Here is a 14,676-nt window from a genome sequence, read left to right as displayed (position 1 = left end):
TGTCAATTAATGGATACTTAACATAAATGAGACAACTAATTGCAATGTCTCTTAACCCATTACTTAACATTCACATGTAAATATGTTCACATATGCCACCTCTTGTCAATATGTTAACATATGCCACCACATGCAAGTACATTCCTGTGTGCCAACAAAACATTAAAAGCAAGAGGAGATGTCATGATATGCAGACATGCAGATAATGATATACAGACAGGCAGCTAATGAACATAGAGAACAGGACATGACCAATGAGCAGGCAGGACACTCAGGGGTGCTATCTCACCATAAAAGGCACGAGGCACTCACACTCCGCCTCTTTCCACTGATGAACATCTACAGAGTGAGTCAGGGTGTATGGACAGTATCACACCTCCAGCACGTGGCTAAGAGCTAGTCTGGTTCAGCCAGACAGAGTAACCACACTTAGGTTAGCAGAGAGTCGAACTCATAGAGAACTGTGCTAACTGTGCTACTGGTTCAATAAATCAGATTGAACTAACTTCAAGGTCTGGAGTATCTTTTGGTTAAAGCTGCATCCAGTTGCAGCCTGTATTATCCCAGAGTACATAACACGTCAGGCGCCAAAGGTGCCGATTCTCCGCTCTGCGGAGAACTGCGTGCCGGCGTCGGGGCGGCATGGCCCAGTCGCAGGGATTCTCCGGCCTGGCCCAGGACTGGGAGAATCCCGTCCCTGATTCATTAACTTTAACACCCATCCCCCCTCCCCCATCAGTTTCACAAGGATGCATCTCAGAAAGTTACCATTTTTTTTGACCTCTCGAACCTGTGACCTCCAGCACTGAGAAGGTTAAAAGCAGCAGAAGCACATCAGTGCCATCTCCCCAAAGGTCTCCTCCAAGTCACACATCTTCCTGATTTGGGTGCATTGTTGCTGCGTCAAAATCCTGAAACTGTCCCCCCCCCCCCCCCCCCCCGCCCACCTAACAGCAGTTTAAGATAACCTACGCTGTGAGAAGGAGAGAGACTGACAGAAGTATGGAATTGCTCCCTCTTCCAGGCACAGAGTCACCGACAAGTCAGAATTTATTTTTCACAATCCTTGGAAACCATCCAAGGGGGCAATTTTGTATTAATCATTAAAAGAAATCACTGTGAAAAAAGTAGGTTTTTCTAAAGGTCCTCCTGCATTATTAATGTGTTATCTTGGAAAGTGCAGTTTCTCTGGAATGTAGTCATGCTGTTATTAAGCAAAGTGCTTTAAACTGTTAACATTCAGGAACATATTTTAATAGAGATGCCCTTTCTTTTATTTTCTTAATGGAGACAGGTCTTCAGGTTGCATCCTTTTACCGAATCACTTTTGTTTTAATGCATTTTGATTTTAATTTACATATAATATATGCATATATTCTCAAAATTTAATTTGAAGTTGACCCGGTTTGGTTATGTGTCTCTGTGCTTCTGCTCCTCCAATGGGTTTTGATGTTCCCTGTATAAGAAGTGTTTTTAATCAAATTACAGGTTGCACATCTCAGATTTTTCCTATTCTCTCTGGGATTTTGTTAAACACTTTGCCTTGCTAACCCTCTTTCAGTCTTCAAAAGCCTCCTGTAATCGTTTCAGTGATGATGCCAATAAACTCCTCTCTGACCTTCCTTCATTTCTTTATTAAAATCAAATATTGTGCATGCTGGAAATCTGAAAATAAAACAGAAAATTCCTGAAATCTGCAATCAGGCAGATGCTGCAGATTTTCTGTTTCTATTAATTCATTTCTTGCTCTGTTCTGACCTCTTTCCCTGGTAAGATGCTCGGAGATGCGGTTTTACGTGCTCAAGCAAATTGTTTTAACTGCAGTTATTAGGGTTGATCTGACAATATCAGTAAAGATTGGCACTAACAGGAAGAGATGGTGGGATTCTGTCGTCTTTTTATAAATTTATTCTCAATATATAGGCAATGATAGCAAAGCTCCATTTGGTAATCCAACAAAAGGGTTGGATGGGCCTTCTCTTTGAATCACCATCATGCTCATGGTGATAATGGCCTGGATTTTATCCTTGAGGCAGGTAGTGGGAATCATGGAAATTGCCTTCTCAGCTCGTACAGGTAGGATCTTCATTTCCAGGGGTGGGGGGGGGGGGGGGGGATGTGGGCTGGAGATGGCTCAGCCCACCTGGGAAGAAGTTTGGAGACAGTTACAGGGACTGCTGGAAACAGAGGTGAACTGTTTAAAAGGCCTACCACAGTGCCATTGTAATATGCCTTTAAGGTATATCAGCGCCACATCACTAGAATGGAAATGTGTCATATGATCCAATCTTACCTTCATTTTTGCTTTGAGCAAAGTACATATGCAAGCTCTGATGCCTTCAACCTTTAACTGTTCTCATTTGCCTAATCTTAATCAATGAAACCACAATGTGTTCACCAGATTTGACCCACAATGTGTTCACCAAATTTGTCAAGAGCGATTGGTGCTTTGTGTGTTGTGTAGTAAATAAGCCCCAGGTATTATATCATGAAAACAATGTAAAATGGTCATCAATGGTGGTATGACAGATGGTAGCAAGATTAAGCACAGGTGCGACATGGTGAACATCCTTAGATCGTGCTATATAACATGAAAAGTCCCTCAATATTTTGGTCAGACCGCAGTGACGTCTCTGCATTGACAAGTGTTGAAAATGTTGTGCAGTGCCTGCAGAGAAAAGCTTTGGAGACAGAGCACTGAGCCAGTGCTCAGGTAAAGAGCTGGTCAGCAGGTGGTCCCTCGTGATGGGATTGCAACACTGTCAGTGTTGTGAATGGGACAGGACATCGAGAAGACCAGCTCTGGGTTAGCTCGATCGGGAAAGGTGAGTGACCAGTGGGCTGGATCAATGGCAAGCAAGGGGAAGTCAAACAAAAAAGGAAGGTCCCTGTATGCGGGCTGGACACTGCATCACATGGCCCTGTCGTACCGCTGGGGTCGGGGTGGTGTGGACATCCGGGGGGGCACACGTCACACCCACTGGGGCTCAACGCTCCATCACCCCTCACCCACAGTGGCACTCAGTCCCTCCATCTCTCCCCCCCCCCCCCCCCCCCCCCCCACCCCGCACGTATCGGACAGAGCGCAGAGGCAGCTTTCATCGGGGTACAGTGGGTTCAATTATAAACGATGTGGAGATGCCGGCGTTGGACTGGGGTGAGCACAGTCAAAAGTCCAACAGGTTTGTTTCAAACACTAGCTTTCGGAGCACTTCACCTGAGGAAGGAGCAGTGCTCCGAAAGCTAATGTTTGAAACAAACCTGTTGGACCTTAACCTGGCGTTGTAAGACTTCTTACTTTAATTACAAACATTATATACATGTGCCTAGCCCCTATAACTAAGCTGTGCCTTGCACCCATGCTAACGTACTAGGTGTCTAACTCTCTGGCCTTATGGGCCCTATCACTACGGGTCGGTGATTCCCCAGACGGTACAGCAGAAGTAGATGTCGACAGCTATGGGTCCCCATTGGCACTCGTTTCCTGGGACGGCCCCGCCTGGATGGGCCAGGCTTCTCCTTGGGCGTCCCGGCTGGTGTGGCGCCACCCTGTTCTGCCCGCTGCCCACCAGATGCACCAGGAGCGGTAGGCGGGATAGTCCGACGGTAGGCGCGGTGTTCCGGGACCTCCCCTGCAGGAGACATCGGCATGGACCCCAGCACCTCCTCCTCCCTTAGGGTGCCCGATGGCCCCCGGGTTTCTCCATGGGATGGGGGTGCGAGCGAAGCCATCCCCCGAGGCACCCGACACCTGGCGCTGTCAGTCCTGGAAGCCCGTTCTGGTATTGACCAGGGTCTGTACGTTAGCGGCCATGGAGCTCAGGGATTGCGCCATTTAAATCCCCGTGTGGCGTCAGCCAGCACCAGGGCAATACTGTCGATGCTCTCAGCGATGGACTGCTGAGCATGGGCCACAATGAGGAACACTGCTGCAATCTGCAGCTGGCTCTGGCTCATGGCTGCCTTTGAGTGGCCTGCCCTGTCCTGGGCCACGGACACTGCCTGCACAGAAAGCCCCTGGCCTTGCATAGTGCTTGCCAGTAGATGTCCCAGAAGCTTCATCACTAAAGAGACCAACCGAGGTGATAGTCTCTGCGATGGTGGAGAGTGTAGGAGATAGCAGTGACGGAACGTCTATGTCCTCATCAGAGCCAAAGTCCCAGGTCTCCTCTGTCGTTTTATGGTGCGTTCCAGATCCCTGGGTGTCCGTCCCCTGGGTTTCTGTCCCTTTGTCGATGTGTCCTGGCTTGTGTCAGGCGCAGGGCTGCTGAGACAGCTACCCTCCCCGTTGGTGCTTGCGTCCCTGGGAGCCACTGGCCCTGGCACTGGCTGGGGGCGCCAGATGGGCCGGGACCATCAGCGGCTGGTCCTTTAAGACATGAGACAGCATGTATGGTTAGAGAGGCGGATGGAGGTGAGGGGGTGGGGTGAGGGGGCGCGGCCAGGCAGGGTGGTCTCACTTGGTGGCCCGCATCCGATCTCGGCATCGGCAAACTCCCGGTCCGCCAACGAGGTCCAGTGGCCTCTGCTCGTGCACGGTGAGGGGGTGCAATTCAGGTGCACCTCCTCCGGTTTTCTACCGCTCCCTGCGGTTATGGGTGTTCTTCTCCTGGTGAGTGGGGGGGCACACAAACATCAACAGTGTTAGGCGGTCGGATCTATGATGGCATAGGTGCACAGGGCAACCGGCCAATGAGGCTGGCATGGGTGGGTGCACCCATGTGGGTCGGGTGGGGGTTGGACCGTCCCCCTGGAGGGGGGGGGGTGATGGTGTCACATGTGTGGGGAGTAGGGGGGTTGGTGCCAGTGGCACAGTGCTGGGTACTCGCTCTGGCTGCCCTGAGTAGGTCGTGCAGCTTTTTTCAGCACTGCTCGTCTGTCCTGGCAACCTGCCCAACGGCGCAGATGACCTCGCCCACCCCGCTCCTCTGCTCCACGCCATCCAGGAGCGTGTCCAAATCGCCAACCCGGGTCATTGGTGCTGCACGGCGGGCAGCCACCTTCCCTGTGAAGGCTGTGTGTGGCGGATACGTTTTGTTAAGATATCGCGGCGCCACGTCAATGAAGCGACCAGCGTATCGGACGCCGGGAAACCGTCGCTCATATCTGCCATATGATGGCACACCTGGCACCACGTGGGACTGGGGGAGGACACCCTCTACCTGTGGACGTCAAGGTGACGGTGAAGGTGAAGGTGAACTTCTGTGCCACCGGGTCGTTCCAGTCGCCGAGTGGGGAGCTGTCCGGCATCTCCCAGACATCGGTGCACAGGTGCATCCGTGCAGGCACTGACCCCCTGTACGACATCGTGGACTGCTATATGCAGTTCCCTGCGGACCGCGCCCACCAGGATGCCCGGGCAGCGGGCTTCGCTGCCGTGGCCAGGACACTCATGATCCAGGGGGCAATCGACGGGATACACGTCGTCGTGCGACCACCAGTGGGTAACAGGGTCATGTTCATGAACAGGAAGGGGTACTACTCCATGAACATTCAGGTGGTCTGTGACCACCGCATGAAGATCCTGCATGTCTGCGGCCAGTACCCGGGCAGTGTGCATGACTCGTTCATATTGGCACAATCTTTCACCCCCCCCATGTTCGAGGGACCCGCTACAATGATGCCCATGCAGTGACCAGGGGTGTGGTTGAGAGCTGCTTTGGGCTGCTAAAGATGTACTTTAGGTGCCTGGACCACTCTGGAGGAGCCCTCCAGTACTCGTCCGATAGGGTCGGCCGCATCGTTGTGGTCTGCTGCGTCCTGCACAATATAGTCCAGCAGAGGGGCGATGTGCTGGAGGCAGAGGAGAGGGAGGGGAAGGAGCAATACGACAAAGGGCAGGCCTCCCAGATGAGGAGGATGGGGGGGCAATGTACGGGACAGACGGACTGGCCAGGGACGGGAGGCTACCCACTGCCTCCGGCTGGGCCAACAGGCAAGGGACGGGTTGATAGCCGCATGGTTCACAGACTAGGGGAGGGGGAAAATCGCCGAGTATGCGCACAGACAGCACAGTATGGCACCAACCCACCACCAACCACACTCACCCCGCCCACCACCCACCACCCACACCCTGCCCACCACCCACCACCCACACCACGGCCACCACCGCGCCACCAGCATGCACACCACCCCTCCATTGCACATCTACCTGAGGCACAATGGGCAGGGCTCACACGCTCGCCAGTGGAACCAGGTCTATTGCATGGCATGGAGGATGATGACAACCCGCTCTGCGATGTGCTTCGGGCTCTACATCGTTGGACACTGTCTGACTCATGGCCACAGTAACACCCTCCACCTGGACCGTCCCTGCATGCGGCCTTGACACTGCAGCGCACAGTCCTGTCGTCTGCCTGGGGGGGGGATGGCGAGGGCGACGCGGGGGAGGGGGACATATTCACCTCAGCTCAACGTCCTATCACCCCTCACACACACACACTGGCGTTCACCTCCCACCCCACCCCCGCACGCATCGGACAGAGCATAGAGGCAGCTTCTGGAGGTGTGAAAGTAAGTTTTATTACAAAAAGTTCACACCGTGCCCTAGCCCCTATAACTAATCTGTGCCCTGCACCCGTGCCAACTTACTCAGTGTCTAACTTTCTGGCCTTACGGACCCTATGACAATGCCTTGGTGGTTCCCCAGACGGTGCAGCAGAACTGGAGGTGGACTTCTGTGATTACTGCCCTGTGACTAGGGTCCCCTTTGGCGGCCATTTCCTGGGGCAGCCCGGCCTGGATGGGCCAGACTGCACCTCGGATGAGCTGGATGGCAGCAGGATGGCGTGCTGCCAGCCTGTTCTGCCCGTTGCCCATCAGATGCACCTGGGACTGAAGGGGGTGGGGGTGGGGAGGGGAGTCCGAGGTGCCGCGGTGTTCCGGGACCTCTCCTGCAGGAGGCACCTGCACGGGCCACTGAACCTCCTCCTCCACCAGGTTGCCCGATGGCCCCCGGGCCTCTCCATGGGTCAGAGATGCGAACGGATTCAGCACCCGACACATCCCCAGCACCTGCCGCTGCCAGTCCTGGAGGCCCGCACTGGTATCAACAAGGGTCTGCAAGATTGCAGCCATGGAACTCAGGGAGCTGGCCACCCCTTCCTGTGTCTGGGCGATGCCAGGCAGCAACTGGGCAATGGTGTTGATGCCCTCAGCGATGGCCTGCTGAGACTGGGCCACAGCGTTGAGTGCCGCTGTGATCTGCAGCTGGCTCTGGCTCATGGCTGCCTGTGAGAGGGCAGCCCTGTCCTGGGCCACGGACGCCACCTGCATATTGCTCCTCATGTCTGACACCATTGCACCCATTGCCTCCACCGCGGATGCCACCCGTGCCGGTCATTCGGCACGGCACGCGTGACCGGCTCCACTCCCTGCTCCTGCACGCGGGTGGACTCCTCCACCTGCGTCTGCAGGTGCTGCAAGCCGGCCGTCACCCCCTTCGATCCTCCCTGGGTCCCTGACTGCCTCGGGTTCAAGGGTGGGTGTGGCAACTCCAGGAACCCGGGACCCGTCTGGGCAGCAGCTGGTTGCTGGGGCCGATCTGCCTCTGACCGTCCGGCCGCTCTGCTGCTCCTATCTCCACCTGCTGTACCGGGACGGCTGTGTGGCGCGCACCAGTGTGTCCCAGAAGCTTCATCGCTAAAGTGACCAACCGAGGTGAGTGTCTCTGTGATGGTGGAGGGTGTAGGAGACAGCAGTGGCGTCATGTCAAGGCCCTCATCCGACCCGATTGCCCCTTAATTAGAAAAAATGAATTGGGCACTCTAAATTTATTTTTAAAAAGCAGTAGGAAACAAACATATGGCTTCCAGACATTAAATATTGAACAGGCAACAATACAAGAAAAGGCACCAGCTAGCTGCAAAAGCACTTCTTCATACCTTCAGCAAATTGCTCAGTTGAATCCAGCCACCACCCTTCATCTTCATCAGCACTGGCAGTAGTTTCATCTCACTCCCTCCTTTACCTTACTGCAGGCCACAGAAGCAAAAGAGGTGGCAGCAAACAGATATACAGCTTCCAGGCAGCTCCAACAGCATTTAGGTCACTCCCCTTCTGGGAACTCCCAGGAGCAGACTCTTAAAGGCAGGAATAATCATACCAGAAAGTCACACTAACATAGAGCACAGTAGAAAAGTGAAAGAGCATCCCTTACCCTTCTTCAGACTGGTAGTAGGCCTCTTTACATTCCAGCCACAGAACAGAAGAGACAACGGAAAACAAACACTTGATCTCCAGACATTGCAGCCAGAAGCAGGAGCAATCAGCAAACACCACCAGCAGCCACTTGAGAGCTGTGACGTGCTTACATTACTAACAATGCCTATTCCTTATTAGCAATAGCCTTCAGCTGTGCAGCTAGGGGCTGCTCACAGTCAAAGGGAGTTAAAGTGAAATTCAGTATACAACCAAGAAATGGGCTTTGTCTTGGAAGTGATTAGTAGGACAGACAGGCAGCAGCTGTAGTTAGCCCTATTATGGGTGTGTACAATATTGGAGGGTGGCTTGTATTGACAAATCCCAAATTTCTTTACCCGTCAGTCTGGCCTCAATAAAAGTCGAGATGGATTTGCAGGTACAGCATTAGTTATTTTATTTGACTTGCAAGTCTTTCTCAATTCACAGCAAGTACAAAGCACATCTTGCTTCGTACACCTCTGGAATCAAGTGAGTCTGTAACACAAATGGCATCAAGTTTCACATACACGATTCCCATAGGTCATCCTATACCCCTCCTGACCTAGCCATACACTCTAATTGGCTCACTTCCAATCCCTTCCTCTGGCCCCTATTACCCAGCATCCTTTTCCCCTCCGTAGCTGGACACACCTCTTCCTTGCTTTGCCATGCGGTCTGAAATCCTTTGTCTGTAAACTCACCAGGATGAGACTGGCCTATCTCTACATTACAGTAACTAATAACTCTAAAGTAACTATTTTATATCACATTCGTCAGTATGCCCCGTCGATGCTAAGCCCCTGATTCATGACACACAGCTCCCCAACCAGGTCCACCCCCCCCACCCCCCCTGGAATGCCCCCCCCCTCCCTTCCCCTAGCACTGGAGCATGCAACTCCTGTGCCCCTGGGCTGCATGCCAGAGAATGGAAATGGCTACTCACCTCCTCGGTCCCCCTCTACAGACATTGTGCCAGCTTCCCATTTTTAAAAAGCAGTGCTAAACGGCACCTGCGTAATCTCTCACTGCAGAGCTGGTTAGTTCCTGTGAGATCATTAGATTGGACTTACATATCGATGATAAGATCGAGATTGGTCTCTCCCACAATTTAACCAGCGTGTCCTGATCCTCGCTGGGCGCAACACGGCCGTTAAATCATGCCCAGTAGCTACAGTGGTAGAACACTTCATCTGTACAGCATTGCAATGTTAGCCCAGATTATATGCTAAATCCTGAAGTGGTTTTAAACTCACAATTTAAATCAGTTAGGCGTTCTACCAATTGACCCAAATCATTCTAATGAACGAACCAAATTGACACTGTCAAAACAACAGAGCCAACAACAGCGGTTAGAAACATGCCTGTGTTTTATCTTAAATTGTAAAAGTTTCATATAAACAATTAAGCTTATTTTGTTAGTTACCTTAACATTTTGTGAGTTAGAACAAGCAAAATCCAGTGAATCACCAGCGGCACTCTGAAAATAACTGTGCACAGCTGTGACCATTCAGACTTGTAACAGGCACCGGTGTCAAACACATGTTATTGTAAATGTTGATATTGATGAAATGCAGAATCTAATAGTGAGAGACTAAGCTCTGACAAGGGCAGCAATTATGTGGATTAATGAAGGACAAATGAATGTTGGGTGCAGAAAAACATGTTGCACATGTCAACTTAGGCCCAGACATTAACAGATCTGTTTTCAAATGTTATGTGGGGAGGTAAATCTTTGTACGCTCTTCGATATAGAACAGCAACATTATTCCAAATAGTCATTTGCTTCCTCACACACCAAATGGTCTGGGCAGTGTGGGGTTCAACATCCAGATATCCAGTAATAATACCACTTTCCAAGACATTGCTTCCCATGTAATGGAACATCAGTTGTGGGCACCATGATCTGCAGTTAAGCCCATAGCAACACCTTTGCACCATCATTGATACAATAGACCCTTTTAGGTATATGTATTATGAATCTCATAGTGCCAGCTTTGGAGGTTTTGGAGCTAACATGCACAAAAGTATATCTCCTAAAATTGGCTTCCACTTTAAAAATGAATAATCAGGTCATCAATATACAAAACAGATAGGTTTCCATTTACAATGGATAAGATAAAATGTATTCATATTTCATCAGTGGAATTCTCCGTGTCCGAAACGAAGTGCTGACGCTGGGACAGGAGCAGTGGCCTACGAGACGCTATGGAGGAGAGTTAAGCTACCCTGTACCCTCGGTTGGGGAGGCGGTTGCCACCCACCGCCGTGCACCGGGCCTGGCCGTAGGTGGGAGAAGTCATGAGCGCCGTGGGCAACACCGCCAGGACTTGCCAGCAATGCCGCAAGAACGGCACTGTGCCCCTGGCAGCAACTCCTGTCCCACACACCCATGACCCCACCTACACCCCCCCCCCAGGTGCCATGGCCACGAAGGCCACCAGCAACCCACCCCCTATGCTGTACGCGTCCGACTAGCTAACATTGTGGAGCCTCTGTCTCTCCCTCCCCACCCCCACCCCCCCAGGAGAAAACGCTGAGAGCGGGAGGAAACCGGAGGGAGACCGCCAGATTTGCAGCCCCTCACTGTAGCAGAGAAGACAGGCCTGGGGAGCGGGCAGTCGGCGAGGCGAAGGTCGGCATCAGGCGAGGAAGTGAGACCCCAACGTGTTGCGGTTCCCCAAGGCATGTGTGTCACGATCCCCATCCCCACACCCACCACCGCCCCTCCACACCCCCCGCCCCACACCCTGTTGCTCCCTCCACCACCCCCACAACTCCCCCACACCACCCTCTGCACCCCCACCATCCACACACACCACCCCCCCACACTGCCCGCCCTCTACCGCCCGCCACGCTAACCCGCGTTCCAATCACACATCTTGTCTTGTGACTTGCACCTGGCGATGACGCGGTCCTTTCTGGTGTCCCCCAACCGCAATCACAACCTCAATCCAAGGAGTAGAGAAGCAGCGAGGAGGAGGACATGAACAGGAGCTCTCAACCCACAGTAAGAGACACCCCGGAGCACCAGTCCCTGGACGACACTGACTTTCCATCACAGCTGTAGGCAACACCCTCCTCCATCCCAGAGACACTCACCTCGGTTGGGAAACTTAGTGAAGAGTCTCCTGGGGCATTATCGGGTGCGCGCCACACACATGTTGCGGTGCAGCAGGTGGAGGTAGGAACCCCCGAAGGGGCGGATTGTCGGATTGACAGCACGGTAGCATTGTGGATAGCACAATTGCTTCACAGCTCCAGGGTCCCAGGTTCTATTCCGGCTTGGGTCACTGTCTGTGCGGAGTCTGCACATCCTCCCCGTGTGTGCATGGGTTTCCTCCGGGTGCTCCGGTTTCCTCCCACAGTCCAAAGATGTGCAGGTTAGGTGGATTGGCCAAGATAAATTGCCCTTAGTGTCCAAAATTGCCCTTAGTGTTGGGTGGAGTTACTGGGTTATGGGGATAGGGTGAAGGTGTTGATCTTGGGTAGGGTGCTCTTTCCAAGAGCCGGTGCAGAGCCGATGGGCCGAATGGCCTCCTTCTGCACTGTAAATTCTATGATATCTATGATATCTATGACCCCAGGGACTAGCTGACGTCAAGATGGGTTTCAGGGTTCTGGAACAGATGGTCCCATCGATTGTGGAGAAGCAGTCTCAGAGCCAGGGACTACATGACGGGTTGTCGGCGAGCATCCAGCACCTGCAGGTACAGCCGAGGGAGTCAAACCACCAGCAGAAGCAGGAGATGGTGCCAACCATGCATGCCACCCTGGCCAGCACCGTATGGGTTGCATCCACAGTGGAGGCTTTGGGGTCGAATGTTTCAGCCATGGGTCAACATGTCCAAGGCCTGGGGCACTCTATGTGGGTGGTGGCTGAGGCCCAGGACAGGGCTGCCCTCTCACAGACAGTCATGTGCCAAGGCCACCTAGACATTGCAGTGGCACTACTGAGCGTGACCCAGTCACAGCGGGCCATAGCTCAGTGCGTCGGCGGCAGTCCCCAGGCACTGGCCGTCAGAGCACAGACCAAAAAAGTGGTGGCACTGTCGCAGCGTGATGCTCGACTGTCCCAGAGCAAGCTGGTCCACACCCTGTGCTCTGTGGCTGCGAGCATCGAGACCCTGGTCAGGGCGGGCATGGGTTTCCAGACTGGCAGCGGCAGGTGGCGGGTGGGGGCCTCAGGGGTTAGCTCCACTCGCATCCCCGGCCCATGGAGTGGCCTGGGGCCATCAGACACCCCGAGGGACGATGAGGTGCTAGGGCAGCTGCCAGTGACTCCAGCAGGGTAGGTCCCAGAACAGCGTGGCGCCTCGATCTCCCCTCCTCCCCCCCCACTTCCCTGGTGCATCTGTTGGGCAGCAGGCAGAACAGGGTGGCGCCACGCCACCTAGGATACCCAAGCAGCAGCTGGAACAATCCAGGCCCAGTCGCCCCAGAAGAAACCTGCAAAAGGGGACCCAGGTATCAGGGTAGAAATCGCAGCAGGCCACTTCCATTCCTGATGTACCTCCTGGGGATCCACCTAGGTGTAGCGTTACGACCCGTAAAGCCAGAAAAGTAGACACCAGTTAAGTTGGCATGAGTTCAGGGCACACAATATCGTTAGGGGCTAGGGTGCAAACCTGTACATATTTGTTCACCTTAAATACCTGTGCACAATGTTACAACCTGCCTCGGTGCTCTGTCAGAAGGGTGTGAGGGTGGGCTGGTCTGGGCTAGCCACAGATGGGCCAGGGGGCGGAAGGCTGGGAAGCGGTATTGGGCGGAAATTGTGGATTGACATGGACCACGGACCGCAGTTCAGCCAGCGTACACTGCTCCGGTATCCCCCCTCCACCCCACTCCCCCACCCCATCGTCCCCAACTCCGCCACCCCAGGGATTCAATGGGACCGTGTGATGGAATGACCAGCTCACATGCTGGGATCACTCAGGTGGATGGAAGAAAAGGCTGCCATGGGCAGGGGTCAGACATCGTTGAATGATGCTGAGCACCAGAGCTCATCCCAGAGCCGATTGTCACCAAATTCCATCCCATATGCCAGAGCCTCCAAGCACCTGAACCGTAACTTCAGGATGCTGAAGCACAGCTCGATCATGCCCGTGGTCACTGCATGGTCTCCGCATCGGTCTGTGGCCTCCGGACAGGTGTTATCCGCTACACTGTAGAAGGTAACCCCTGTCTCCTAGGAGCCAACCCTTCAGCTGGGTGGGCGCCTCAAAGAGGTCAGGAACCATCAAGTATGCCAGGAGTTGGTGGTTGAAGACACCATACGACCGGGGCAACAGTGGGTTGGTGGTTGAGGGCACCATATGACCGGGGCGACAGTGGGTGGTCAGTGGGGCTTGCAGCAAGGTGGCTGCCTTGCAGGCCATGGCAATGGCAGTCTGTGCCTGCACACCCCCGTCCCATGGGGGATCCCTCTACCCCACGGTCCATCCCCTGGCCACGCCCGCCATCCCCCACTGTCCCCCTGCTCCCTGGCCCCGCTCCGTCCCACCCTGCCAGCAGCCTCTGCATGTCCTACCTCCTCTCTCTCCCTCGCCAGCCACGGCACCCGTTTCCTGATTTTTAAAAGCCCAAGTACCATTTTCCGTCGGGAATTCTCCCTGCATTTTGTTTTCTTTTCAAATAATGACATGGAATCTGCACCATCAGAGCAAGTAAACAGAACCTAGGTATAATGTCTCATTTGAAGGATGACTAAAACCTGTGGGTATGAGGAAGACAGAAATTCCAACCAAACAGGTGTGGTTGGAAGTGGCCAAAGAAGTCATCAGCAAAATTGTTGTTCCTCCAACCTGGAAACAGTGCACCAAGATAATTCAGGACCTTCGGAGGGCAGGAAAGCCGAGTGGCATAAACACTTCCACATGCCAAACTCCACACACTGGTTTTCCCAGCATCCTCCTGTACAACACTCCTCAGAGTAACAGACATAGAACAAAGACCATAGAACGATACAGCGCAGTATAGGCCCTTCGGCCCACGATGTTGCACCGAAACAAACGCCATCTAACCTACACTATGCCATTATCATCCATAAGCTTATCCAATAAACTTTTAAATGCCCTCAATGTTGGCGAGTTCACTACTGTTGCAGGTAGGGCATTCCACGGCCTCACCACTCTTTGCGTAAAGAACGTACCTCTGACCTCTGTCCTATATCTATTACCCCTCAGTTTAAAGCTATGTCCCCTCATGCTAGCCATTTCCATCCGCGGGAGAAGGATCTCACTGTCCACCCTATCTAACCCCCTGATCATTTTGTATGCCTCGATTAAGTCTCCTCTTAACCTTCTTCTCTCTAACGAAAACAACTTCAAGTCCATCAGCCTTTCCTCATAAGATTTTCCCTCCATACCAGGCAACATCCTGGTAAATCTCCTCTGCACCCGCTCCAAAGCTTCCACGTCCTTCCTGTAATGCGGTGACCAGAACTGTACGCAATACTCCAAATGCGGCCGTACCAGAGTTTTGTACAGCTGCAAC

This window comes from Scyliorhinus torazame, chromosome 10 (genome assembly GCF_047496885.1).
Source record: "Scyliorhinus torazame isolate Kashiwa2021f chromosome 10, sScyTor2.1, whole genome shotgun sequence".
NCBI classification, from domain to species: domain Eukaryota; kingdom Metazoa; phylum Chordata; class Chondrichthyes; order Carcharhiniformes; family Scyliorhinidae; genus Scyliorhinus; species Scyliorhinus torazame.
Note: the sequence above shows the minus strand (reverse complement) of the source record.